The sequence below is a fragment of the Salvelinus namaycush genome, chromosome 31 (assembly GCF_016432855.1).
Source record: "Salvelinus namaycush isolate Seneca chromosome 31, SaNama_1.0, whole genome shotgun sequence".
Lineage (NCBI taxonomy): Eukaryota > Metazoa > Chordata > Actinopteri > Salmoniformes > Salmonidae > Salvelinus > Salvelinus namaycush.
The window spans coordinates 26,916,198-26,943,420 of NC_052337.1; the positions used below are offsets into that span (position 1 = coordinate 26,916,198).

Consider the following 27,223-nt stretch of genomic DNA (forward strand, 5'->3'; position numbering starts at 1 on the left):
AAGGTAGAGTAATTGGGACCAGCTTAGAGTAAAAGTCATTTTAGTGCAGCCTTCGGAATATTTCACAGAGGAAAAAGAAAACATACAGTGTGTGAATTTAATCAGCATGTGTGTCCGTTCTCTTAAAACTCACTAGTCTTGCTTTCTTTCTCGACAGCTCTTTAAAAGCCCAGCCAAGTACAGGGCTAGTTATGCCTTCAGGTTCCAATCCCTCATACACACAAACACATTTCGAGCTGTACTAGCTCACAGAACATCAGTGAAAAATAGCTTCCACTGGGGTAGATGGGGGAAAAAGCAGAAATGTAACACAGGTGCAGATTATCGGATGTTTTCAGGATAAGATCACTAGTCAGTGACAGAGTTCTAAATGAATCTCCTACGCAAAAACAAACATTCCACTGCCACACAGAGAGAAAAGGAACACCAGCTATAATGAGACATATACACTGAGTGTACAAAACATTAGAAACACCTGCTCTTTCCATGACATGGACTGACCAGGTGAATCCAGGTGAAAGTTATGATCCCTTATTGATGTCACATGTTAAATCCACTTCAATCAGTGTAGATGAAGGGGAGGAGACAGTTTAAACAAAGATGTTTATGCCTTGAGAGAATTGAGACATGGATTGTGTATGTGTGCCATTCAGAGAGTAAATGGGCAAGACAAAAGATTGAAATGCTTTTGAATGGGGTATGGCAGTAGGTGCCAGGCGCACAGGTTTCAGTGTGTCAAGAACTAACGCTCAACAGTTTCCTGTGTGTATCAAGAATGGTCCACCACCCAAAGGACATCCAGCCAACTTGAGTCCACATGGGCCAGCATCCCTGTAGGAACGCTTTCGACACCTTGTAGTCCATGCCCCGACAAATTGAGGCTGTTCTGAGGGCAAAAGGGGGTGAACTCAATATTTGGAAGGTGTTCCTAATGTTTTGAGAACTCAGTGTACTGTATTTATTGGGCCATAGTAAAAACGACAAACACGGAGATGAGAGCTGCGTGACAGTCGATACATTTCCTCTTTCATTCAACACATGCAAGTGTGTGAGACAAACGGTACATCATCAGACAGTGTATTGTACGTGTAGTTTGATAATAGGCTGGTGTTGTGGTGATGCTATGGGCTCCAGACACACAGGCCCAGCTACAGAGCAGAGAGAGTGTGAAGGGACTGGAGTAGTGGAAGAGGAGGGGGAGGGATACTCTCCTCTACATCCTATGTAAACAGGCTCAAGGGGTGGACCTAAGAGTCCAATTACATGCACTCAACACAAACACAGAAAGGAGCTGTTATCACTTGGCCCTGACAATAAAACACTGTGATTATCCCAGGTTTACTGCAGGCTTCGCAGAGCAGCTCACATTATAGCCGGCCGCATATACACCCATCCCTCTTCCTTTCCCCTTCAACTCCATCCGTTACCTGCGACAATAACTTCTGAAAGTTAACATTAACCCCAAAGCCTTAGATAGGATTGAGAGTATGAAAAGTGGAATATATGCTCCACTGTGATCCAGTCAGACACATGCTCCATGAAATACACTGAGATTCTAGGCAGACAACTTACACATGACACAGGTTAACACATCCCTTATGCATTAATTACAGGTGTGTAGGATGATTACAACCATAAAAATCCTATTAAATTACTGAAGGGGCTTTGTCATGAACCCTCAAAGTTCCAGAAAGAGGTGAAAATAGCAGCTAATTGGAATGAATGGTAGTAAAGGCATATTCCAGATTTTACTTATGTAGGAAAATAGAAGTCAGGCATGTGATACAGTACCAGTCAAAAGTTTGGACACACCTACTCATTCAAGGGTTTTTCTATATTTTTTACTATTTTCTACATTGTATAATAATAGTGAAGACATCAAAACTATGAAATAACACATATGGAATCATGTAGTAACCACAAAAGTGTTAAACAAAATATATTTATATTTGAGATTCTTCAAAGTAGCCACCTTTTGCCTTGATGACAGCTTTGCACACTCTTGGCATTCTCTCAACCAGCTTCATGAGGTAGTCACCTGGAATGCATTTCAATTAACAGGTGTGCCTTGTTAAAAGATAATTTGTGGAATTTCTTTCCTTCTTAATGCGTTTGAGCCAATCAGTTGTGTTGTGACAGGTATGGTGGTATACAGAAGATAGCCCTGTTTGGTAAAATACCAAATCCATATAATGGCAAGAACAGCTCAAATAAGCAAAGAGAAACGACAGTCCGTCATTACTTTAAGACATGAAAGTAGGTAAATCTGGAAAATTTCAAGAACTTTGAAAGTTTATTCAAGTGCAGTCACAAAAACCATCAAGTGCTATGATGAAACTGGCTCTAATGAGGACCGCCACAGGAAAGGAAGACCCATAGTTAGTTACCTCTGCTGCAGAGGATAAGTTCATTAGAGTTACCAGCCACAGAAATTGCAGCCCAAATAAATGCTTCACAGAGTTCAAGTAACAGACACATCTCAACATCAACTGTTCAGAGCAGCCTGCGTGAATCGCCCTTCATGGTTGAATTGCTGCAATGAAACCACTACTAAAGGACACCAATAATAATAAGAGACTTGCTTGGGCCAAGAAACACGAGCAATGGACATTAAACCGGTGGAAATATGTAATTTGGTCTGATGAGCCCAAATGTGAGATTTTTGGTTCCAACCGCTGTGTCTTTGTGAGACGTAGAGTAGGTGACCGGATGATCTCCGCATGTGTGGTTCCCACCATGAAGCATGGAGGAGGAGGTGTGATGGTGTGGGGGTGCTTTGCTGGTGACACTGTCTGTGATTAATTTAGAATTCAAGGCACACTTAACCAGCATGGCTACCACAACATTCTGCAGCGATACGCCATCCCATCTGGTTTGCGCTTAGTGGAACTATCATTTGTTTTTCAACAGGACAATGACCCAACACAACTCCAGGCTGTGTAAGGGCTATTTGACAATGAAGAAGAGTGATGGAGTGCTGCATCAGATGACCTGGCCTCCACAATCCCCCGACCTCAACCCAATTGAGATGCATTCTAGTTTGCTCTGTTTTTTGGTTAATTCTTAAGTAATTATCTTTTTGTTTTGTCATGATTTGGATGGGTCTAATTATGTTGCTGTCCTGGGGCTCTGTTTTTGTGTTTATGAACAGAGCCCCAGGACCATCTTGCTGAGGGGACTCTTCTCTAGGTTAATCTTTCTGTAGGTGATAGCTTTGTTATGGAAGGTTTGGGAATCACTTCCTTTTAGGTGGTTGTAATTTGAATTCTCTTTTCTGGATTTTGATAATTAGAGGGTATCCTCCTAATTCTGCTCTGCATGCATTATTTGGTGTTTTAGGGATAGTTAGGGATAGTTTTCTAGATGACATTTGTATTTATAGTCCTGGTAACTGGACCTTTTTTGGAACACCATTATTTTTGTACACTGTCAGGGCCCAGGTCTGACAGAATCTGTGCTGAAGATCTAGGTGCTGCTTTAAGCACCAGATCATCAGCAAACAGTAGACATTTGACTTCAGATTCCAGTAGGTTGAGGCTGGGTGCTGCAGACTGTTCTTGTGCCCTCGCCAATTCGTAGATATATATGTAGAATAGGGTGGGGCTCAAGCTGCATCACTGTCTCAGCCCACAGCCCTGTGAAAATAAATCTGTGTTTTTGGCCAATTTTAAGAGAAACACTTATTGTTTGTGTACTTGGACTTTATAACGTCGTATGTCTTTCCCCTAACACCGCTTTCCATCAATTTGTATAGCAGACCCTCATGCCAAATTGAGTCAAAAGCTTTTTTTAAACCAACAAAGCATGAGAAGACATAGCTTTTGTTTTGGTTTATTTGTTTGTCTATTAGGGTTTGCAGGGTGAATAAGTGGACTGTCGTACGGTAATTTGGTAAAAAGCCAATTTGACATTTGCTCCGTACATTGTTTTCACTGAGGAAATGTAGGAGTCTGCGGTTAATGATAATGCAAAGGAATTTCCCAAGGTTGCTGTTGATGCATATCCCACGGTAGCTATTGGGGTCAAATTTGTCTCCACTTTTGTGGATTGGAGTGATCAGTCCTTGGTTCCAAATATTGGTGAAGATGTAAGAGAGGACAATGTTAAAGAGTTTAAGTACAGCCAATTGGAATTTGTGGTCTGTATATTTTATCATTTCATTTAGGATATCATCAACACCACAGGCCTTTTTGGGTTGGAGAGTTTGTATTTTGTCCTGTAGTTGATTCAGTGTAATTGGAGAATCCAGTGGGTTCTGGCAGTATTTAATAGCTGATTCTAAGATTTGTAATTGATCATGTATATGTTTTTGCTGTTTGTTCTTTGTTATAGAGCAGAACAGATTGGAGAAGTGGTTTATGCATACATCTCCATTTTGGATGGTAACTCTTTGTGTGTGTCATGTTTTGTCTTTGATCATCATGTCTTGTCCCTGTGCTTCCCTCTGCTGGTCTTATTAGGTTCTTTCCCTCTTTCTATCCCTCTCTCTCCCCCTCCCTCTCTCCCTCTCTCGCTCTCTCTCTCTATCGTTCCGTTCCTGCTCCCAGCTGTTTCTCATTCTCCTAACGACCTCATTTACTCTTTCACACCTGTCCCCTATTTTGCCCTCTGATTAGAGTCCCTATTTCTTCCTCTGTTTTCCGCTTCTGTCCTTGTCGGATTCTTGTTTGATGTTTGCTGTTCTGTGTCCTTGTTCCGCCCTGTCGTGTTTTTGCCTTCTTCAGATGCTGCGTGTGAGCAGGTGTCTATGTCAGCTACGGCCTGTGCCTTCCTGAAGCGACCTGCAGTCTGTGGTCGCGTCTCCAGTCGTTCCTCTCTACTGACGAGAGGATTTCAGTTTCCTGTTTTGGATTTACCTTTGATAATATCCAGGAGAATCATTGTTTGTTTAATACTGGAATAAAGACTCTGTTTCTATTACGTCGCTTTTGGGTCCTCATTCACCAGCATAACAGAAGAATCCGACCAAGATGGACCCAGCGACTATGGATTCTCTCAACACTGCCGTCGAGTTCCAGGGAGCAATGCTCGGCAGACACGAGCAGGAATTGTTTGCTGCTCGTCATGCCGTTGAGACCCTGGCCGCTCAGGTCTCCGATCTCTCTGGACAGTTTCAGAGTCTTCGTCTCGTGCCACCAGCTACTTCCTGGTCTTCCGAGTCTCCGGAACCTAGGGTTAATAACCCACCATGTTACTCTGGGCAGCCCACTGAGTGTCGCTCCTTTCTCACCCAGTGTGATATTGTGTTCTCTCTCCAGCCCAACACGTACTCAAGAGAGAGAGCTCGGATCGCTTACGTCATATCACTCCTTACTGGTCGGGCTCGGGAGTGGGGCACAGCTATCTGGGAGGCAAGGGCTGAGTGTTCTAACGATTATCAGAACTTTAAAGAGGAGATGATACGGGTTTTTGATCGTTCAGTTTTTGGGAAGGAGGCTTCCAGGGCCCTGGCTTCCCTATGTCAAGGTGATCGATCCATAACGGATTACTCTATAGAGTTTCGCACTCTTGCTGCCTCCAGTGACTGGAACGAGCCGGCGTTGCTCGCTCGTTTTCTGGAGGGACTTCACGCTGAGGTTAAGGATGAGATTCTCTCCCGGGAGGTTCCTTCCAGCGTGGACTCTTTGATTGCACTCGCCATCCGCATAGAACGACGGATAGATCTTCGTCACCGAGCTCGTGGAAGAGAGCTCGCGTTAACGGTGCTTCCCCTCTCCGCATCTCAACCATCTCCTCCCACCGGCTCAGAGACTGAGCCCATGCAGCTGGGAGGTATTCGCATCTCGACTAAGGAGAGGGAACGGAGAATCACCAACCGCCTTTGCCTCTATTGCGGTTCTGCTGGACATTTTGTCATGTCATGTCCAGTAAAAGCCAGAGCTCATCAGTAAGCGGAGGGCTACTGGTGAGCGCTACTACTCAAGTCTCTCCATCAAGATCCTGTACTACCTTGTCGGTCCATCTACGCTGGACCGGTTCGGCTGCTTCCTGCAGTGCTTTGATAGACTCTGGGGCTGAGGGTTGTTTTATGGACGAAGCATGGGCTCGGAAACATGACATTCCTCTCAGACAGTTAGGGAAGCCCACGCCCATGTTCGCCTTAGATGGTAGTCTTCTCCCCAGTATCAGATGTGAGACACTACCTTTAACCCTCACAGTATCTGGTAACCACAGTGAGACCATTTCCTTTTTGATTTTTCGTTCACCTTTTACACCTGTTGTTTTGGGTCATCCCTGGCTAGTATGTCATAATCCTTCTATTAATTGGTCTAGTAATTCTATCCTATCCTGGAACGTTTCTTGTCATGTGAAGTGTTTAATGTCTGCTATCCCTCCTGTTTCTTCTGTCCCCTCTACTCAGGAGGAACCTGGTGATTTGACAGGAGTGCCGGAGGAATATCATGATCTACGCACGGTCTTCAGTCGGTCCAGAGCCAACTCTCTTCCTCCTCACCGGTCGTATGATTGTTGTATTGATCTCCTTCCGGGGACCACTCCCCCTCGGGGTAGACTATACTCTCTGTCGGCTCCCGAACGTAAGGCTCTCGAGGATTATCTGTCTGTTTCTCTCGACGCCGGTACCGTGGTGCCTTCTTCCTCTCCCGCCGGAGCGGGGTTTTTCTTTGTTAAGAAGAAGGACGGTACTCTGCGCCCCTGCGTGGATTATCGAGGGTTGAATGACATAACGGTTAAGAATCGTTATCCGCTTCCCCTTATGTCGTCAGCCTTCGAGATTCTGCAGGGAGCCAGGTGCTTTACTAAGTTGGACCTTCGTAACGCTTACCATCTCGTACGCATCAGAGAGGGGGACGAGTGGAAAACGGCGTTTAACACTCCGTTAGGGCATTTTGAATACCGGGTTCTGCCGTTCGGTCTCGCTAATGCTCCAGCTGTCTTTCAGGCATTAGTTAATGATGTACTGAGAGACATGCTGAACATCTTTGTTTTCGTTTACCTTGACGATATCCTGATTTTTTCACCGTCACTCGAGATTCATGTTCAGCACGTTCGACGTGTACTCCAGCGCCTTTTAGAGAATTGTCTCTACGTGAAGGCTGAGAAGTGCGCCTTTCATGTCTCCTCTGTCACATTTCTCGGTTCTGTTATTTCCGCTGAAGGCATTCAGATGGATCCCGCTAAGGTCCAGGCTGTCAGCGATTGGCCCGTTCCTAAGTCACGTGTCGAGTTGCAGCGCTTTCTCGGTTTCGCTAATTTCTATCGGCGTTTCATTCGTAATTTCGGTCAAGTGGCTGCCCCTCTCACAGCTCTGACTTCTGTCAAGACTTGCTTTAAGTGGTCCGGTTCCGCCCAGGGAGCTTTTGATCTCCTCAAGAAGCGTTTTACATCCGCCCCTATCCTTGTTACTCCTGACGTCACTAAACAATTCATTGTAGAGGTTGACGCTTCAGAGGTGGGCGTGGGAGCCATTCTGTCCCAGCGCTTCCATTCTGACGATAAGGTCCATCCTTGCGCTTACTTTTCTCATCGCCTGTCGCCATCGGAACGCAACTATGATGTGGGTAACCGCGAACTGCTCGCCATCCGCTTAGCCATAGGCGAATGGCGACAGTGGTTGGAGGGGGCGACCGTCCCTTTTGTCGTTTGGACTGACCATAAGAACCTTGAGTACATCCGTTCTGCCAAACGACTTAATGCACGTCAAGCTCGTTGGGCGTTGTTTTTCGCTCGTTTCGAGTTCGTGATTTCCTATCGCCCGGGAAATAAGAACACCAAGCCTGATGCCTTATCTCGTCTCTTTAGTTCTTCTGTGGCTTCTACCGACCCCGAGGGGATTCTCCCTGAAGGGCGTGTTGTCGGGTTGACTGTCTGGGGAATTGAGAGACAGGTAAAGCAAGCACTCACTCACACTGCGTCGCCGCGCGCTTGTCCTAGTAACCTTCTGTTCGTTCCTGTCTCTACTCGTCTGGCTGTTCTTCAGTGGGCTCATTCTGCCAAGTTAGCTGGCCACCCCGGCGTTCGGGGTACGCTTGCTTCTATTCGCCAGCGGTTTTGGTGGCCTACTCAGGAGCGGGACACGCGCCGTTTCGTGGCTGCTTGTTCGGACTGCGCGCAGACTAAGTCAGGTAACTCTCCTCCTGCCGGTCGTCTCAGACCGCTTCCCATTCCTTCTCGACCATGGTCTCACATCGCCTTAGACTTTATTACCGGTCTGCCTTCGTCTGCGGGGAAGACAGTGATTCTTACGGTTATCGATAGGTTCTCTAAGGCGGCACATTTCATTCCCCTCGCTAAGCTTCCTTCCGCTAAGGAGACGGCACAAATCATCATTGAGAATGTGTTCAGAATTCATGGCCTCCCGTTAGACGCCGTTTCAGACAGAGGTCCGCAATTCACGTCACAGTTTTGGAGGGAGTTCTGTCGTTTGATTGGTGCTTCCGTCAGTCTCTCTTCCGGGTTTCATCCCCAGTCTAACGGTCAAGCAGAAAGGGCCAATCAGTCGATTGGTCGCATATTACGCAGCCTTTCGTTTCGAAACCCTGCGTCTTGGGCAGAACAGCTCCCCTGGGCTGAGTACGCTCACAACTCGCTTCCTTCGTCTGCTACCGGGCTATCTCCGTTTCAGAGTAGTCTTGGGTACCAGCCTCCTCTGTTCTCGTCCCAGCTCGCCGAGTCCAGCGTTCCCTCCGCTCAGGCTTTTGTCCAACGTTGTGAGCGCACCTGGAGGAGGGTCAGGTCTGCACTTTGCCGTTACAGGGCGCAGACTGTGAGAGCCGCCAATAAACGTAGGATTAAGAGTCCTAGGTATTGTCGCGGTCAGAGAGTGTGGCTTTCCACTCGTAACCTTCCCCTTACGACAGCTTCTCGCAAGTTGACTCCGCGGTTCATTGGTCCGTTCCGTGTCTCTCAGGTCGTCAATCCTGTCGCTGTGCGACTGCTTCTTCCGCGACATCTTCGTCGCGTCCACCCTGTCTTCCATGTCTCCTGTGTCAAGCCTTTTCTTCGCGCCCCCGTTCGTCTTCCCTCCCCCCCCCCCGTCCTTGTCGAGGGCGCACCTATTTACAAGGTACGGAGGATCATGGACATGCGTTCTCGGGGACGTGGTCACCAGTACTTAGTGGATTGGGAGGGTTACGGTCCTGAGGACAGGAGTTGGGTTCCATCTCGGGACGTGCTGGACCGTTCGTTGATTGATGATTTCCTTCGTTGCCGCCAGGGTTCCTCCTCGAGTGCGCCAGGAGGCGCTCGGTGAGTGGGGGGGTACTGTCATGTTTTGTCTTTGATCATCATGTCTTGTCCCTGTGCTTCCCTCTGCTGGTCTTATTAGGTTCTTTCCCTCTTTCTATCCCTCTCTCTCCCCCTCCCTCTCTCCCTCTCTCGCTCTCTCTCTCTATCGTTCCGTTCCTGCTCCCAGCTGTTTCTCATTCTCCTAACGACCTCATTTACTCTTTCACACCTGTCCCCTATTTTGCCCTCTGATTAGAGTCCCTATTTCTTCCTCTGTTTTCCGCTTCTGTCCTTGTCGGATTCTTGTTTGATGTTTGCTGTTCTGTGTCCTTGTTCCGCCCTGTCGTGTTTTTGCCTTCTTCAGATGCTGCGTGTGAGCAGGTGTCTATGTCAGCTACGGCCTGTGCCTTCCTGAAGCGACCTGCAGTCTGTGGTCGCGTCTCCAGTCGTTCCTCTCTACTGACGAGAGGATTTCAGTTTCCTGTTTTGGATTTACCTTTGATAATATCCAGGAGAATCATTGTTTGTTTAATACTGGAATAAAGACTCTGTTTCTATTACGTCGCTTTTGGGTCCTCATTCACCAGCATAACAGTGTGGTTAGATTCTATGGATTCTTCAAATACAGCTCATCCCTTGGCAGTATCACTATAGATTACTATATCATTACATTGAGCTGATTTCTGTGCTGTTCATATTTTCTTAGTGTATTTCTGTATTGTTTTAGTATTTCACTATAGTGAAGGCGTAGCCTCAGGTTTTCTGGGTCTCTAGGTTTTTCTATTTCTTTCTTAGATTTTTGAATTCTTCATCAAATCATGTATCATTGTTGTTCATTTGCTTAGGTTGTCTGCTTGACAATTTATATATTTGATAGGGAAGCTGAAAGGTCAAATATTCTGTTTAGGCTTTCTACTGCCAAGTTCACACCTTCACTATGGCAGTGAAATGTTTTGTCCAGGAAGTTATCTAAAAGGGATTGAATTTGTTGTTGCCTAATAGTTTTTTGGTAGGTTTCTACACTACTTTCCTTTCATCTATAGCATTTCTTAATATTATGCAGTTCCTTTGGCTGTGATGCCTCATGATTGTGTATTACTCTGTTCAAGTAGACTGGGATTTTGCTATGATCTGATAGGGGTGTCAGTGGTCTGACTGTGAACACGCAGAGACTCTAGATTGAGGTCAATGATAAAGTAATCTATAGTGATACTGCCAAGGGATGAGCTGTAGGTGTACCTACCATAGCAGTCCCCTCGAAGCCTACCATTGGCTATGTACAGACCCAGCTTGCGACAGAGCTGCAGGAATTGTGAGACATTTTTGTTGTTTGTTTTGTCATTGTTGTGTCTAGGGGGGAATATTGGGGAGGGAATGCTGTCACCTCCAGGTAGGTGTTTGTCCCCCTGAGTGCTGAGAGTGTCAGGTTCCTGTCCAGTTCTGGCATATAGGTCACCACAGACTAGTACATGTCCCTGGGCCTGGAAATGGTTGATCTCCCCCTCTAGGATGGAGAAGCTGTCATCGTTAAAGTATGGGGATTCTATATAGGCAACAGACATGAGGACTTTTCTCTCTGTTGAGATAGTTTTTTTATTAACTTCTGGCCAGATGTAAAATGACCCTGTTTTGACTAATTTACAGTTTTTTTTTATCGCTTTGGTACTATTTTAACAAGTATGTGGTAAAATGTCACAAATCTTAGTACAAAACTCAAAACAGATCATCAAAAAGGCTGTTATTTCAAATCTTTAAGCACATTTTCAATTGACTAGGTACAATACACAAAATCACACAGTACCTTTTCACCTAGTCAGTGTTTCATCTAGAAATAGCTTTCATATAAAATAATTGCCTTTCACAATGCAATGCTCACAATACCTTTCATATGATTCTGTTCTCATTTGTTTAAAGACATTTGACCATCACTTAATCCAACTGCACTTAATGGTTAATCACTTAACGGTCTGGTAAACCTATAGATTTTAAACTGGTTTGTCTACTATATATGGATTTTGAGAACTACAGAAATTAAATGTGTGTTTTTTCAAAGTATAAACATTTAAATGACATGTATTACACATTGTAACCATACATAATGACTACTCGTTATTGTTAATGGATTTCACATAGAGGCCACCACAATTGGTCACTATATAAAAGGGAGTGTGTGAACACGTGTGAGCACATTTCTTTCAACATGGAACAGAATAGACAGCAAGGGAGAGGAATAAGTCAAAGAGCCCGTGGAGAAGTGGGAATGGGCCCCAACAGAGGTCAAAGAGGTGGCCATAGGACCCATCAAAGAGATCTAAGAGATGGCCATAGTGTCACGTTCTTTCAAGATCGAACCCAGAAGCAGACCAGGACAAGGAGCGTAGGAAGAAGGTGAGTATTTATTTACAATTAAATGTGAAAGGGTAGATATATCCAGATGGCGTAGCGGGCAGCGGTGGTGAATTGATGAGAGGAAATAGGTGAATCCAATGGAGTAGCGGAATCCTCCGTCAACCAGGCGGGAATGGGGTGAATGATCCGGGTGAGTAATATTCATGGCTAACGATCCGGCAGGGAATGGAAGTCAGGTCAGAGCTTTTGAAGGGGAGAGATGATGATCAGGACAGGTGTGCAGAATACTGATGGGACACAGGTGCGGGTGAACATCAATCTCCCAACAAGCTAATTCGCCCGGCAACCAGACAGGGTGCGTTCCAGGACACCTGAAACACACTCCAGGACAGACACACAGGCAAACCCAGACTCAGGAAGCGGGATTCGTGACAGTACCCCCCCTCCGACGAACGCCACCGGGCGGACTACCTGGAGCGCCAGGGTGGAGGCGGTAGAAGTCACGAAGCAGGTCGTCATCCAGGATCTGACGCCGAGGAATCCAACTCCTCTCCTCTGGACCATATCCTTCCCAATCCACTAAATACTGGTACCCTCGACCCCGCCGTCTGGAGTCCATGATGCGGCGCACCGTGTAGACAGGACCACCTCCGATCATCCGAGGAGGAGGAGGACGAGGAGGAGGAGGGGGCAACAGAGGACTGAGGTGAACCGGCTTGAGGCAGGAGACATGAAAGGTGGGATGTACTCTAAGAGTTGCAGGCAACTTGAGTCGAACCACAACAGGATTAATGATTCTCTCCACTACAAACGGACCAATGAACTTCGGTGACAACTTTCTCGACTCAGTCCGTAGAGGAAGATCCCGTGTAGCCAACCAAACCTTATCTCCGACCGTATAAGCTGGGGCAGGAATACGGCGACGATTCGCCTGGATCTGATACCGGTCAGACACTCTAAGGAGAGCCTTCCTGGCCCGATGCCAGGTCCGGTGGCAACGACGAATGTGGGTCTGGACAGAGGGAACCGAGAGATCCCTTTCCTGAGAAGGAAACAAAGGAGGTTGGTAACCGTACAGGCATTGGAAGGGGGACATCCCAGTGGCAGATGACGGAAGGGTATTATGGGCATACTCGACCCAGGGTAATTGAGATGACCAAGAGGTAGGATCAGAAGAGACAAGACAACGCAGCGTGGACTCCATCTTCTGGTTGGCTCTCTCCGCCTGACCATTAGATTGAGGATGAAATCCAGAAGTGAGACTGACTGTAGCTCCAATGGCCAAACAGAAAGATCTCCAAACAGCAGAGGTAAACTGAGGACCACGGTCAGAAACAATGTCACTGGGCAATCCGTGGACCCTGAAAACCTCCCTAACCAGGATCTCAGACGTCTCCGTAGCCGATGGAAGCTTGGAGAGAGGAACAAAATGAGCAAACTTGCTGAATCTGTCCACAATGGTCAGAATGACCGTGTTCCCAACAGAAGGGGGCAATCCCGTGACAAAATCCAGGGCCAGATGCGACCAAGGTCGCCGAGGAATAGGTAGAGGGTGAAGAAGCCCAGAGCTGGGCCGATTGGTACTTTTGTTCTGAGCACAAACAGGACATGCGGCAACAAACCTCCGGGTATCTTCTCCCATGGCAGGCCACCAAAATCGTCTGCGCAGTAGCGCCATAGTCCGAGCAACGCCAGGGTGACAAGCTATCTTGCTGGCGTGGGACCACTGAAGAACAGCAGAACGGACCGACTCAGGCACGAACAACCGACCGGGTGGACCGTTACCAGGGCCGGGCTGCGTCCGAAGGGCCGCCATCACATCCTCCTCAATCCTCCATGTAACGGCTCCCACGACAAGATTCTGGGGAAGAATCGTCTCAGTCTTGGCCCCACTCTCCTCCGTCTTGGAGAACATCCGGGACAAGGCGTCCGCCTTGCCGTTCTTCGACCCAGGTCGGAACGTCAGGGAAAAATTGAAGCGTCCAAAAAACAAAGCCCACCTGGCCTGACGGGAGTTGAGACGTTTAGCCGATTGCATGTAAGCCAGATTCTTGTGGTCAGTCCAGACCACAAACGGTTGCTCCGCTCCCTCCAACCAGTGATGCCACTCATCCAAGGCAAGCTTCACAGCGAGAAGCTCCCGGTTACCCACATCGTAGTTTCTTTCAGCTGGAGAAAGACGACAAGAGTAGAAAGCGCAGGGATGGAGTTTACCGTCAGTGGAGCTACGCTGGGACAGGATGGCGCCCACCCCCACATCAGACGCGTCCACTTCAACAACAAACTGACGGGAAGTGTCAGGTTGAGAGAGAATCGGGGCGTTGGTGAATCGACTCTTCAAATCCAGAAATGCTCGGTCTGCCTCAGGAGTCCAACAGAACCTTCTGGTGCAAGACGTCAGAGCAGTTAATGGGGCGGCCACCCGGCTGTAATCACGGATAAACCTCCGATAGAAGTTCGCAAACCCCAGGAATCTCTGGAGCTGCAATCTCGTACCGGGCTGGACCCAATCCCGAACCGCCCGAACCTTCTCTTGGTCCATCTTGATCTCTCCCCTGGAGATGATGTACCCGAGAAAGGATGTAGTGTGGGCGTGAAAATCACACTTCTCTGCCTTCACAAACAGACGGTTCTCCAATAACCGCTGCAGGACCTGCTTAGCATGCTGGATGTGGCTGGAAAGCTCCTTGGAGAAAATCAGGATGTCATCCAGGTAAACGAACACAAACAGACCGATCATATCCCTCAGCACGTCATTCACCAAACATTGGAACACTGCTGGAGCGTTGGAAAGTCCAAACGGCATCACCAGGTACTCGAAATGTCCCATAGGTGTATTGAATCCAGTCAACCACTCGTCCCCCTCCTTGATCCGAACCAGATGATACGCATTGCGTAGATCAAGCTTCGTAAACACAGTAGCACCCTGTAAAGAATCGAAAGCGGAGCTCATCAAGGGCAAGGGGTACTTGTTCTTGACCGTAATATCATTCAACCCCCGATAATCAATACACGGTCGAAGAGAGCCATCCTTCTTACTCACAAAAAAAAATCCAGCTCCCAGGGGTGATGACGAGGGACGAATGAGACCTGCAGCAAGAGACTCCTTTATGTAGGTTTCCAGGGCTTCCCGCTCAGGTCGAGAAATACTGTATAACCGCCCCTTGGGAAAGGCAGCTCCAGGGAACAGCTTAATTGTACAATCATAAGGTCGGTGGGGAGGAAGTGACTGAGCTTTCTGCTTACTGAACACCTCACCCAACTCGTGATATGTTTCAGGAACCAGGGACAAATCAGGAGAAGCAGACTCAAAGACCCGACTGGGGACAGCATGAGAACAGGCAGTCCTGAGGCAGTTAGCATGGCACTCAATGCTCCAACTAGTTACCTTTCCAGTCACCCAATCGAACGAGGGATTGTGTTCCTTTAGCCAGGGGTATCCAAGAACCAGAGGTACATGGGGGGAAGGCAAAATGAAAAAAGAAATAACCTCTGAATGATTCCCCGACAACAACATCTTAACCGGTTCAGTCCTCATAGTGATCCGTGCCAGAACACTGCCGTTCAGAGTGGTTGCTTCAATGGCTTCCGGTAATTGCTCCTTGGAAAGCCCCAGCTGTTCCACTAAGTCGGCATCAATGAAGCTGTCATCGGCACCTGAATCGATGAAAGCGTTAATCGCTAAACTCTGATCCTTATTTATGAGGGTAGCAGGGAAACGAGGTCTGACAGGACTCTTAAGAGGTTGAAACTGGCTCGCTAACAAACCTCCCAAACTTAACGAGCCGAGCAGTTTAACGGGCGCTGAGGAAAAACGGAGATGTAATGTCCCGAACTACCACACTTCTTCTCCCTCCTTCTCTCTCGGACTCTATTATCTACCCGGATAGCTAAGGTGACCAAACTATCTAGGTCACTAGGCTCTGGATAGGAGATCAGCTCGTCCTTGAGTTGCTCCGACAACCCCTGGTAAAAAACCGCTTGTAGTGATTCCTCATTCCAACCACTCTCCACAGCCAATGTCCTGAATTCTATCACAAAGTCTGCCACACTGAGAGTTCCTTGGCGAAGAGAGAACAAACGTTTAGCTGCGTCCTTACCTCGGACTGGATGGTCAAAAAGCTTTCTCATCTCTGCCGTGAACCCCTGGTATGACGTCATGCAGGTGTCCCGTCGTTCCCAAACAGCTGAAGCCCATTCAAGAGCTCTACCACGCAGCAGCTCAATAACAAAAGCTATCCTAGCCTTATCTGTGGCGTAAGAGTAGGGCTGCAGATCAAAAACTAACCCACATTGCAAAAGAAATGAACGGCATCCTCCCAGATCTCCCTCGTACTTATCCGGTGTCGGAACCTTGGGCTCACGGAAGGAACCCGCTCCCGAATCGGCAGGTGATATGGGTGAAACAGGTGGTAGATGATCCACCGGCAACCTGAGCTGATCCTGGATACTCGTTAATCTATCCGATAAGTTTCGGATCGAACCCGCTATCTCGTGTAGCGCCGTCTTGTGTTGTCCCAACATCTTCTCCTGCTGGGTGATTGCATGGCAAACGGAGTCCAGGTCCGCTGGGTTCATCACTGGCCGGATCGTTCTGTCACGTTCTTTCAAGATCGAACCCAGAAGCAGACCAGGACAAGGAGCGTAGGAAGAAGGTGAGTATTTATTTACAATTAAATGTGAAAGGGTAGATATATCCAGATGGCGTAGCGGGCAGCGGTGGTGAATTGATGAGAGGAAATAGGTGAATCCAATGGAGTAGCGGAATCCTCCGTCAACCAGGCGGGAATGGGGTGAATGATCCGGGTGAGTAATATTCATGGCTAACGATCCGGCAGGGAATGGAAGTCAGGTCAGAGCTTTTGAAGGGGAGAGATGATGATCAGGACAGGTGTGCAGAATACTGATGGGACACAGGTGCGGGTGAACATCAATCTCCCAACAAGCTAATTCGCCCGGCAACCAGACAGGGTGCGTTCCAGGACACCTGAAACACACTCCAGGACAGACACACAGGCAAACCCAGACTCAGGAAGCGGGATTCGTGACACATAGGACCTGTCAAACAGGTCAAAGAGGTGGCCATAGGACCCGTCAGAGAGAGGGAAGCAGATGGCATGGAAAAGATGTGTCTAATGAAGTCCGGGCCATCATCATTGGTCATGTGGTAAACAGAGGCCTTACCATGGCAGAGGCTGCCGGATAAGGTCACCCCAATCTGAACAAATCAACTGGCAATTCGATCATGAGAACATTCCACCAAGAAAGACGGTAAATCTGCAGTATATGCACTATGCTTTACCATTTCATTTACTGTAAATTACATATTGTAATGCAAGTAAATTCACAAAACATGCTACACTATTCTTACAGTATGATCTATTGACAGTATACTCTGTTTATACCCTCAGAATTTACAGAAGTCCCCATGGTGGTTGCCATGTGCTGACCGACCAGCAGGAGTGGGCAGTGGTGGAAATGGTGAGGGCCAGGAATGACATACAGTACGGCTGTCTGAAATAAAGCAGGCCATTGAGGAGAACAATGACACCTTTGCCAATGAGGCATCCATCAGCCTACCAACAATAGCTCACCTTTTAAAGAGGCACCAGGTATCTATGAAACACATTTACCTGGTGCGTTTTGAGAGAAACAACGACTGGGTGAAACAACTGCAGGCCTAGTATGTTCAGATACAGCACTATATACTGTATTACTGTTACTATTTGATGCACATGCTACTTCACAATATCATATTGGAACTATATTGTAAAAAATAACTAACCAAAATATAGAAGGTGATGGTTCTTTATGCAGCTGTGAACCATCACAAGTTTATCTTTGTTGATGAAGCGGGCTTTAACCTGGACAAAACTTGCCGCCTTGGGCGGAACCTTATTGATCAACGGGCGACCGTCCAAGTGCCTGGACAACGTGGGGGAAACATCTCCATGTGCACAGCTATCTCTGAAGATGGTATGGTAGGACGTAGGCCATTACTTGGATCCTACAACGCTGCACACCTCAATGTGGTTCTCAATTAAATTGAGCAGGCCTGTCAAGGTGAAAGGGTCACCTATGTCATTGTGTAGGACAATGTCAGGTTCCACCATGCAGAGGTGGTTCAGGCATGGTTTGGGCCCATTCCCGATTTGTGACCCTATACCTGCACCCATACTCTCCTTTCCTCAACCCTATTGAGGATTATTTTTCAGCACGGAGGTGGAACGTGTATGATCGCCATCCCCATGAACGTGCCATCCTCCTTCTGGCCATGGATGAGGCATACGACGACATCAATGCAGACCAATGTCAAGCTTGGATTCGCCATGCCAAAAGGTTTTTCCCACGGTGCATGAACAATGAGGACATTCACTCGAAAATAATTTATGGCCAACTGCTCAAGACAAGCTTGATGCAAATGAATGCGTGCTAAACATATATTTTTACATTTTCATTCATTTAATTTGTTTCATTTAATTTCTTACATTTAATTATAGACAGTACACCTGTTGCAATTATATCTGAAAAAAATTCTATAAATGTTGCATTAATGATTGTAGAGGATGTCTTCATTGATCACATCTTTGATTTCACATTCAATAGATATTATGGAAATTCTAGATTTTCTGCCAGTTTTGTTGGGTAATGTAAGTATGTGTATTGCGTAATGTGCAAACTGTAATCTACTGTCATTTACAGTACTGTAGCATATTACTTTCAGCACTTCTATGGGCGATTTGCATCGTTTGCTATTAGATAAAACTGGTAGGTAAAACTACAACATTGAAAATATATCATTATGTTGTGTTTTGGCAATTAAAAGAATGTACTCATTACATTTCACAATTAAATTATATTTTGAATCAATGGTTGTGTGGTGAGAGATGTTTACAATCCAAATGAATGCACAATGACAAGTTTTGAATGAAAGACTGGCTGCGTTACAACTGTGCCCAGTTTGGAGTTTTGTACAACATTTTGGTGAAAATAGTACCAATGTGATAAAAAAATTAATACATGTAATTGTGAGGGTTAGGTCTGCTCTATACCAAGTTAGCATACCCCGTGAGTCTCTTCCCTGTTTCACACCTGGTAGTTTGATGGATAAGACTACCAGCTCTCTGTAGCCAAGAGGGCAACCAGTGGGTTCGTCTCCTCCATATTATGTTTCTTGTAGGATGACAATGTCTGTATTTCCAATTTCTCTCTCTCTCTCTCTCTCTCTCACTAAATAATGAGCCTTTGTGGATACAGTATGTTCTTTAGAACCTACCCTCCGGTCATAATTGTTGCCCTGCAAAGTGTCTGATATCTCTGTGCTAATTTCAGACAGATATTGTTGGTGTTGGCATTGCTATTATTGCCCCATAAAATCTCTCTATTCAGGAGTGTTTTGACGTGCAATCTGGCCTTTTTAACAACTCTGGCACACGTCCAAATCATATCGCCTATTAATTATCCACAGTCGGTTGATGTATGCATTTTATTAGTGAAAATGCAAGCTCAAGGGAAATTACATTGAAATACACACATGATGAGGAGGGAGAGATATAGATGTGGACAGTTTTTTTGGTTGTTAAACAAAGATGACTCATGCTTCCTAATACCACTGACCTCAACATGGCACAGCTGCAGCAAACAGCACAACAGGTTTCTGTTCTGTGAGTCTAAAGCCTATTTATTTTTCAAAAGTCATATTAAGTTGAAAATATATTAAAAGTTTACTGAGAAGGTTTAGAAAAAAACGTTTTAATGTATAGGCTAAAGAAAGCATATAGTCTACGTTAATTTCTCATTTTCATTTACCTTTTAGTTATGCATAGCTAAATATTATGATTGCATTATGAAATTGCCAATTAACTCATTTCTATTGATGTGCAGTAGTTCCTTTTCTGAATTGCAATTCAGATAGGCCTGCCCTCTGCGATAGAGCTCTACAAATTGATTTTGAAATAAGACCTTTGCTACCATCTAGGGGTCAGCTGATATACTATTTCTATGTACTGCAACAGCTGCACACATCTGTCCAGGAAGATAACTGTAGCAGACTACTGCTAGAGATGAATGCTTTTCAACTTTCAAAGGATACATCAAGATGTCTTCGTACTGTCCTAATTTATTGTGTATATTGTTTCAGGATGTAAGAGCATCATATTACATTTCATATAAAGCCTGGAATGCTCTCAAAAAACATAATTTCCCTGATTGATGGATATTTATTTTAAAGTTAATCTATTATCTGGTGCAGCCAGGATTTAAAGAGGTGTACAAAATAGAAAAATTCTGAAAGTATTCAAAAAGCAGGAATAATCAAATTATGTATAATGCATTGGCCATTATGTTAATGCAGTTTCTATACTAAAACTAAAGACAGTATTATACAAATTAACATCCATTTAATTTTATACTACAGTACTCAATACATCATATTATGAAACTTCAAATACCATAAATATCCCCACTAATATAACTGCCAACCACTTTCGGACCCTGTCCCAGCTGCAGTTGCAAGAACCAATGAAAATAGAGGTGGGTGGGGAATAAGTATTTGCTGGCGTTACGTCAACACCGCAGTCTCGCAGCAGCAGACCTACCAACCCCTGTGCCTTGACAGACCTGACATTGCAAGGTAAGATTTCACCCAAATAAAACTAGAGTTAGCTAGTATATAAATGTGAATTCTTGACTTTTAAAATGGACTCAATCATGAATTCTCACCGGACTGCCCCAAACAGGAAGTCACATCGCGATTTCGGGAGGCCTCCCACTAATAAAGCTGTCTAGCACAGCTTGCGCTAGAATCAATACAGCATCATGCCAAAATATTATAAGTTATTAATTGCATGTAACAAGCTAGTGCAGTTGTCATTTGCATTGGCCGTGTAGTGACTGCTTGATTCGAGCAATCTCTGTTATGCTAACACAGCTAGTAGTTAACACATTGACAGTACAATAACACAAACTAAGGTCGCTGCATTCGTATAGCTAACTAGCGAGTTAGGCAGAACACTTATTGGTTGTCTGTAGCAAGCTAACTGATTCTTAGAAGTTGTTTACTTAAAAGCTGGCTAGCTTCAGCAATCTAGTGTTGAATGACAGCTGGCTGCTGCTAGTGCTATCCAGTGGCAGTGCTACACTCCCCTCACTTAAATCATATAGCCCGCTAAAGTGTACAGTATCAGTGGTTCCCAAACTGTGGGGCGTGTCCCCATATCATTATTTAAAAATATATATATTAAAGAAACTCAGTAGGGCTTTAAACGTACTCTTGACAGTTGTAATAGTAGAATGCACAAAGTGCAATTTTAAAATTGGGTCTGCATCATCAGTTCCTCTTGTCATGTTAGTCATTGCATATTTCTAACTTGTCAAATGTCCAGCTAACATTTTCTATTTATGTTTTTTAGCCCATAGATGTTGTTGTAATTGTTTTGTCACTTTTATATCGCATGAATACACATTAGACATGGCAAAACAAGAAACGTCCCTTTTTCAGAACCCTGTCTTTCAAAGATAATTTGTAAAAATCCAAATAACTTCACAGATACTTCATTGTAAAGGGTTTAAACACTGTTTCCCATGCTTGTTCAATTAACCATGAACATACACCTGTGGAACAGTTGTTAAGACACTAACAGCTTACATACGGTAGGCAATTAAGGTCACAGTTATGAAAACTTAGGAAACTAAAGAGGCCTTTCTACTGACTCTGAAAAACACCAAAAGAAAGATGCCCAGGGTCCCTGCTCATCTGCGTGAATGTGCCTTAGGCATGCTGCAAGGAGGCATGAGGACTGCAGATGTGGCCAGGGCAATAAATTGCAAAACCGTGCTGTGAGATGCCTAAGACAGCGCTACAGGGAGACAGGCCGGGCAGCTGATCGTCCTTGCAGTGGCAGACCACGTGTAACAACACCTGCACAGGATCGGTACATCCGAACATCACACCTGCGGGACAGGTACAGGATGGCAACAACAACTGCCTGAGGTACACCAGGAACGCACAATCCCTTCATCAGTGCTCAGACTGTCCGCAATAGGCTGAGATGCTGGACTGCGGGCTTGTAGGCCTGTTGTAAGGCAGGTCCTCCCCAGACATCACCGGCAACAATGTCACCAATGGGCACAAACCCACCGTCACTGGACCAGACAGGACTGGCAAAAAGTTCTCTTCACTGATGAGTCGCGGTTTTGTCTCACCAGGGGTGCTGGTCGGATTCGTGTTTATCGTCGAAGGAATGAGCGTTACACCGAGGCCTGTACTCTGGAGCGGGATCGATTTGGAGGTGGAGGGTCCGTCATGGTCTGGGGCGGTGTGTCACAGCATCATCGGACTGAGCTTGTTGTCATTGCAGGCAATCTCAACGCTGTGCGTTATAGGGAAGACATCCTCCTCCCTCATGTGGTACCATTCCTGTAGGCTCATCCTGACATGACCCTCCAGCATGACAATGCCACCAGCCATACTGCTCATTCTGTGTGTGATTTCCTGCAAGACAGGAATGTCGGTGTTCTGCCATGGCCAGCGAAGAGCCCGGATGTCAATCCCATTGAGCACGTCTAGGACCTGTTGGATCGGAGGGTGAGGGCTAGGGCCATTCCCCACAGAAATGTCCTGGAACTTGCAGGTGCCTTGGTGGAAGAGTGGGGTAACATCTCACAGCAAGAACTGGCAAATCTGGTGCAGTCCATGAGGAGGAGATGCACTGCAGTACTTAATGCAGCTGGTGGCCACACCAGATACTGACTGTTACTTTTGACCCCCCCCCTTTGTTCAGGGACACATTATTCCATCTCTGTTAGTCACATGTCTGTGGAACTTGTTCAGTTTGTCTCAGTTGTTTAATCTTGTTATGTTCATACAAATATTTACACGTTAAGTTTGCTGAAAATAAACGCAGTTGACAGTGAGAGGACGTTTCTTTTTTTTTGCTGAGTTTGTTTAGAATTGCAAGAATTTACTTTACAACTGCAAAATGTGTAGAATTTCAGGAAATAAGCTTTAAACCTGCAAAATTCTCTCCGCCAACGAGATGTTTGAACAGTTTGTGTCATGGACAGTGCTTGTGCCCATAGAAATAAACGCGGTGCTCACGCAGGGGCGCTTGGTGTTCCCCAATGTTGGAATAGGGTCCCCGAGTGAAAAAGTTTGGGAGCCCCTGAGTTACAGTATATGTTTCTCACAGTGAGTACTAACTGGGTTGTGCTGTCTCAAATGTATCCCAGCATCAAAAGTTAATTCTTCCCATGTTCTTGAGTTGACTAGTTCAATACTCCCCCCTAAACTTGTAAACATGATGTGGTCAAAATGTAATCCACCATTACTAGAGGAATGCTAATTATGTTTTCAGCCATTTTAATGAGAAATCATGACAACATCGTTATTTAACTTGTTGTTAGCAATGCAACCTCTTCTCAACATATCATTGTTGCCAGGACAAACATATGTTCACAATCAGCACCTTTTTGGGCTCATTCAGTAGTTTTTACCTGAAAGTAGTATCCTGTTGAAAAATAATGTTAAGTACAATTTACCTTACTAAAACATACATGGACAATTATTCTGATGCTTCCCCTTGTCATGGCTTTTTGATTTATGACCGAGTGTCAAAACCCCAGTTCTAGATGTCAGTCCGTAGTGGGACAAAAACATCTGTTTTAAGCAATCCATTTTGTGAGACCGTGATGACTATACACTTTTTAATACTAACATAAATCAGAGGTGTATGTCCTGTAATTATTTTGTGGTGAATACTTTAGTCTGTGTAACATAATACTTGGTCCACCATAGGGAAATAGCCATAATATAAAATATTTCAATTAACAAGGATAGTAAATGTAGCCCACAGATTTTTACAACAATGACATCTATTTCTCACTACTTTTACCATGGAGAGAGTAAATAAAATGCTCCTAAACACAATGTAACCAGGCACTAGACTAGAGCTTCCATAGTGATTGTGCCACAGCCTGAACCTTTGACGTCCCTTTTTTAAATTCCTCTCCCCTCAGGTGTGAACACGATGGCGGCAGCTTCGCCAGCTCTGGACCCGGACCTGCTCCGGGAGGTCCTGGCGTGCCCCATCTGCCTGGAGACTTACAACCAGGAGCAGCTGAGGCCCAAGCTCCTGCAGTGTGGCCACACAGTGTGCAGACAGTGTCTGGAGAAGCTGCTGGCTAGCACCATCAATGGTGTGCGCTGTCCCTTCTGCAGCAGGGTCTCCTGCATGAGCGGCATCTCCCAGCTGGCCGACAACCTCACTGTGCTCATGTAACAGTATAACTTTAAACCGTCCCCTCGCCCCGACCTCGGGCGCGAACCAGGGACCCTCTGCACACATCAACAACTGACACCCACGAAGCATCGTTACCCATCGCTCCACAAAAGCCGCGGCCCTTTCAGAGCAAGGGGAAACCCTACTTCAGGTCTCAGAGCAAGTGACGTAACCGATTGAAATGCTATTAGCGCGTACCCGCTAACTAGCTAGCCATTTCACATCCGTTACACTCACCCCCCTTTCAACCTCCTCCTTTTCCGCAGCAACCAGTGATCCGGGTCACGGCACCAATGTAACAGTATAACTTTAAACCGTCCCCTCGCCCCGACCTCGGGCGCGAACCAGGGACCCTCTGCACACATCAACAACGGTCACCCACGAAGCATCGTTACCCATCGCTCCACAAAAGCCACGGCCCTTTCAGAGCAAGGGGAAACCCTACTTCAGGTCTCAGAGCAAGTGACGTAAACGATTGAAATGCTATTAGCGCGTACCCGCTAACTAGCTAGCCATTTCACATCCGTTACACTCACCCCCCTTTCAACCTCCTCCTTTTCCGCAGCAACCAGTGATCCGGGTCACGGCACCAATGTAACAGTATAACTTTAAACCGTCCCCTCGCCCCGACCTCGGGCGCGAACCAGGGACCCTCTGCACACATCAACAACGGTCACCCACGAAGCATCGTTACCCATCGCTCCACAAAAGCCACGGCCCTTTCAGAGCAAGGGGAAACCCTACTTCAGGTCTCAGAGCAAGTGACGTAACCGATTGAAATGCTATTAGCGCGTACCCGCTAACTAGCTAGCCATTTCACATCCGTTACACTCAAGATCCTGGACTGGGTCAGCTCCTGCACCACCGCCCTCATGTGCAAGTCCTGCCGCAACCGCATACCCCGGCACCGTGCTCTGATCTCTGCAAGTGTGAGGGCCACAAGCAGCAGGGCCAGGCCTTCCAGGCAATCCGGGTGGCCGCTGAGCAGCGCCGGAAGGACCTGGGCGGTAAACTGGCATTCCTCCATGAAGCCATGGACCACATCCAGCAGAAAAAAGTGACCATTGACAGTGTGACAAAGAACATGCGGGGGAAGTCTGAGCTGAGCTGCATCTGCAGGAGGAGCTGGAGCACCAGCGGCGGGCCTTCGCTGCCTCCATGGCCAAGGTGGAAAAGCTGAATGGGCACATCCTTGAGGAGCAGACGTACCTGCTGAACCTGGCCGTAGTGCAGGTGGTGTCCCGATGCAACTACCTCACCATGCGGGTAAAGCAGAGCGACATCACCCTGCTGGAGGAGGACGGAGGGGGAAACGTTGAGGAGGAGCTAGACCTGAGGAGCAGCCTGGACCTGCCTACGCTACTCAAGCTCCAGGACCCTGAGCTGGTGACGACGGAGCATCCCGAGGCCCTGGATGTGGCCCAGCTCACCACCAAGCCCTGCACCGTCAACACTGATTAGGGGCTGCTGGCGTTTAGAGCCAGGGATGGGGTTGATGCCATGTGCGGGACTGTGGGGGTTGCAGGGCCCCCCCTGGACCTGTATAGAGATATTGATATGTTAATGTCTGTAGAAGAGGCTGTGTGTGCCTCCCTGGGCAACTTTAAGTCCAAGTCCATGGATGAAGGGGGGTACCCCAGCTCGGGGCCACAGCACTGCCAGTTTGTAAAGAAGATGGGTTGCAAGGGCAACCTGCCGGGGTTGTTCAACCTACCGGTTAGCATCTGCGTCACCTCGCAGAGCGAAGTCCTCGTGGCCGACCGGGGGAACTACCGCATCCAGATCTTCAACCGCAAGGGCTTCCAGAGGGAGATCTTATTGGGGTCACTGACAACTCAGTCAAGGTGTACACCATTGACGGCCACTGCTTGGCCTGCCACAAGAACCAGCTAATAAAGCTCTGGGGCATTGCAGCCATGCCCACGGGTCAGTTCCTGGTCTCGGACGTGGAGGGCGGCAAGGTCTGGTGCCGGGCCGTGGACCGCAACGTGGGCGTAGTCAACTGCAACCGTCTGTGCTCGGCAGTGCGGCCCAAGTTTGTGACGTGCGACGCATCGGGCACCATCTACTTCACCCAAGGATTGGGCCTGAACATTGAGAACCGCCATAATGAGCACCACCTGGAGGGGGGCTTCTCCATCTGCTCGGTGGGGACGGACAGCCAGCTGGGCAAGCATCTCAGCCACTTCTTCTCGGAGACAGAGGACTTCCGTTGCATCACGGGAATGTGCGTGGATGCCAACGGGGACCTGCTGGTGACAGACAGTGGCAGGAAGGAGATCCTGCAGTACCCCAAAGAGGGCGGCTTTTAACGTGCTCATCCAGGAGGGACTGACGTGCCCTGTGGGCGTGGCCGTCACTAAGAAACGACAGCTGATGGTGCTGGACTGCTGGAACCACTGTGTGAAAGTCTACTCGTACGTACAGAGGAGACGCTTCTCCATCTGCTAGGTGCTAAGAAACTACAAATCCAATTGTGTGTGTCACTTTTTAATATAAATGGCTGCATTCCAAAAAACTCTGATTTCTAGTCAGTGCTTAGCAGGTCATATAATGAGTCACTGATCCCCAGTCAGTCAGTGGGACTGGCTAGGAGCACACTGGAACCAAGCCGGTGTCTTATCTACAATTCGAGCTGCCTAGTTGATTTGATGGATCACAGCACTAAAGACGACAATAAGTGTTGTCACATTGGGGGTGGGGGGAAACTGGTATGTCAATCAACACACAACATTTCTTATATTTGAACTGCTGTACTGTACAAAATATTAGGGCCGGGTTGATACCTTTATTACGATACTCGTTAGTATCGTAGCAAGGACACCAAACACGAAGCAAATTTAACTTCTTTGGGAAAACGGCCCTAATGTTGGAAACAAACATGTTGTCACATTTATTATTTTCCAATCTATAGACACTATTTTACATACAGCTTGTTTTTAAAGGACCAAAGAGTTTGGTCTGCATCGTTTTTTTTTTTTGCCATTGGATTTTGTTTTGATACTGGTATCGTCACAGCCGTACAAAATGGTATTTCTGACAATTACTAAGCCTAATGGCATGGCAAGAAAATGTATTGTGCTTACAGGCTGCCTTTATCAATTTAGAAGGCATTTCTAATCAAACCTGTAATTTAAATCTATAGGGATGGGATCATGGACTCGATCGTTATAACCCAGCCATCCAATAAAAAGTATTGTGTTGTACCCCGAGGGGCTCCATCTTCAATGTGCAAATGAGTGAAGTTGCCTGTAGACACACAGCTCTAGGATCAGCTTACCCCTCCCTCAAGGCTAACTTTAACATTTAGTGTATGTACAGTTTATTCTAAAATAGGTAGAAATAGGCATCTATTTCCTATTATTTATTTCATTTCCATGATTGTTGCAGAATACATTCCTCACCTTTTC

The 27,223-nt window shown here is 46.6% G+C and overlaps 1 protein-coding gene and 1 pseudogene across 1 annotated transcript in view; one reads left to right on the plus strand and one right to left on the minus strand.

Moving 5' to 3' along the window:
- The window catches only part of LOC120025537 (astrotactin-2-like), a 451,161-nt gene that overhangs the window by 109,543 nt on the left and 314,395 nt on the right, over positions 1–27,223 (minus strand). The gene's annotated exons all lie outside the window — the stretch shown is intronic.
- On the plus strand, positions 23,562–26,705 carry LOC120026450 (annotated as a pseudogene).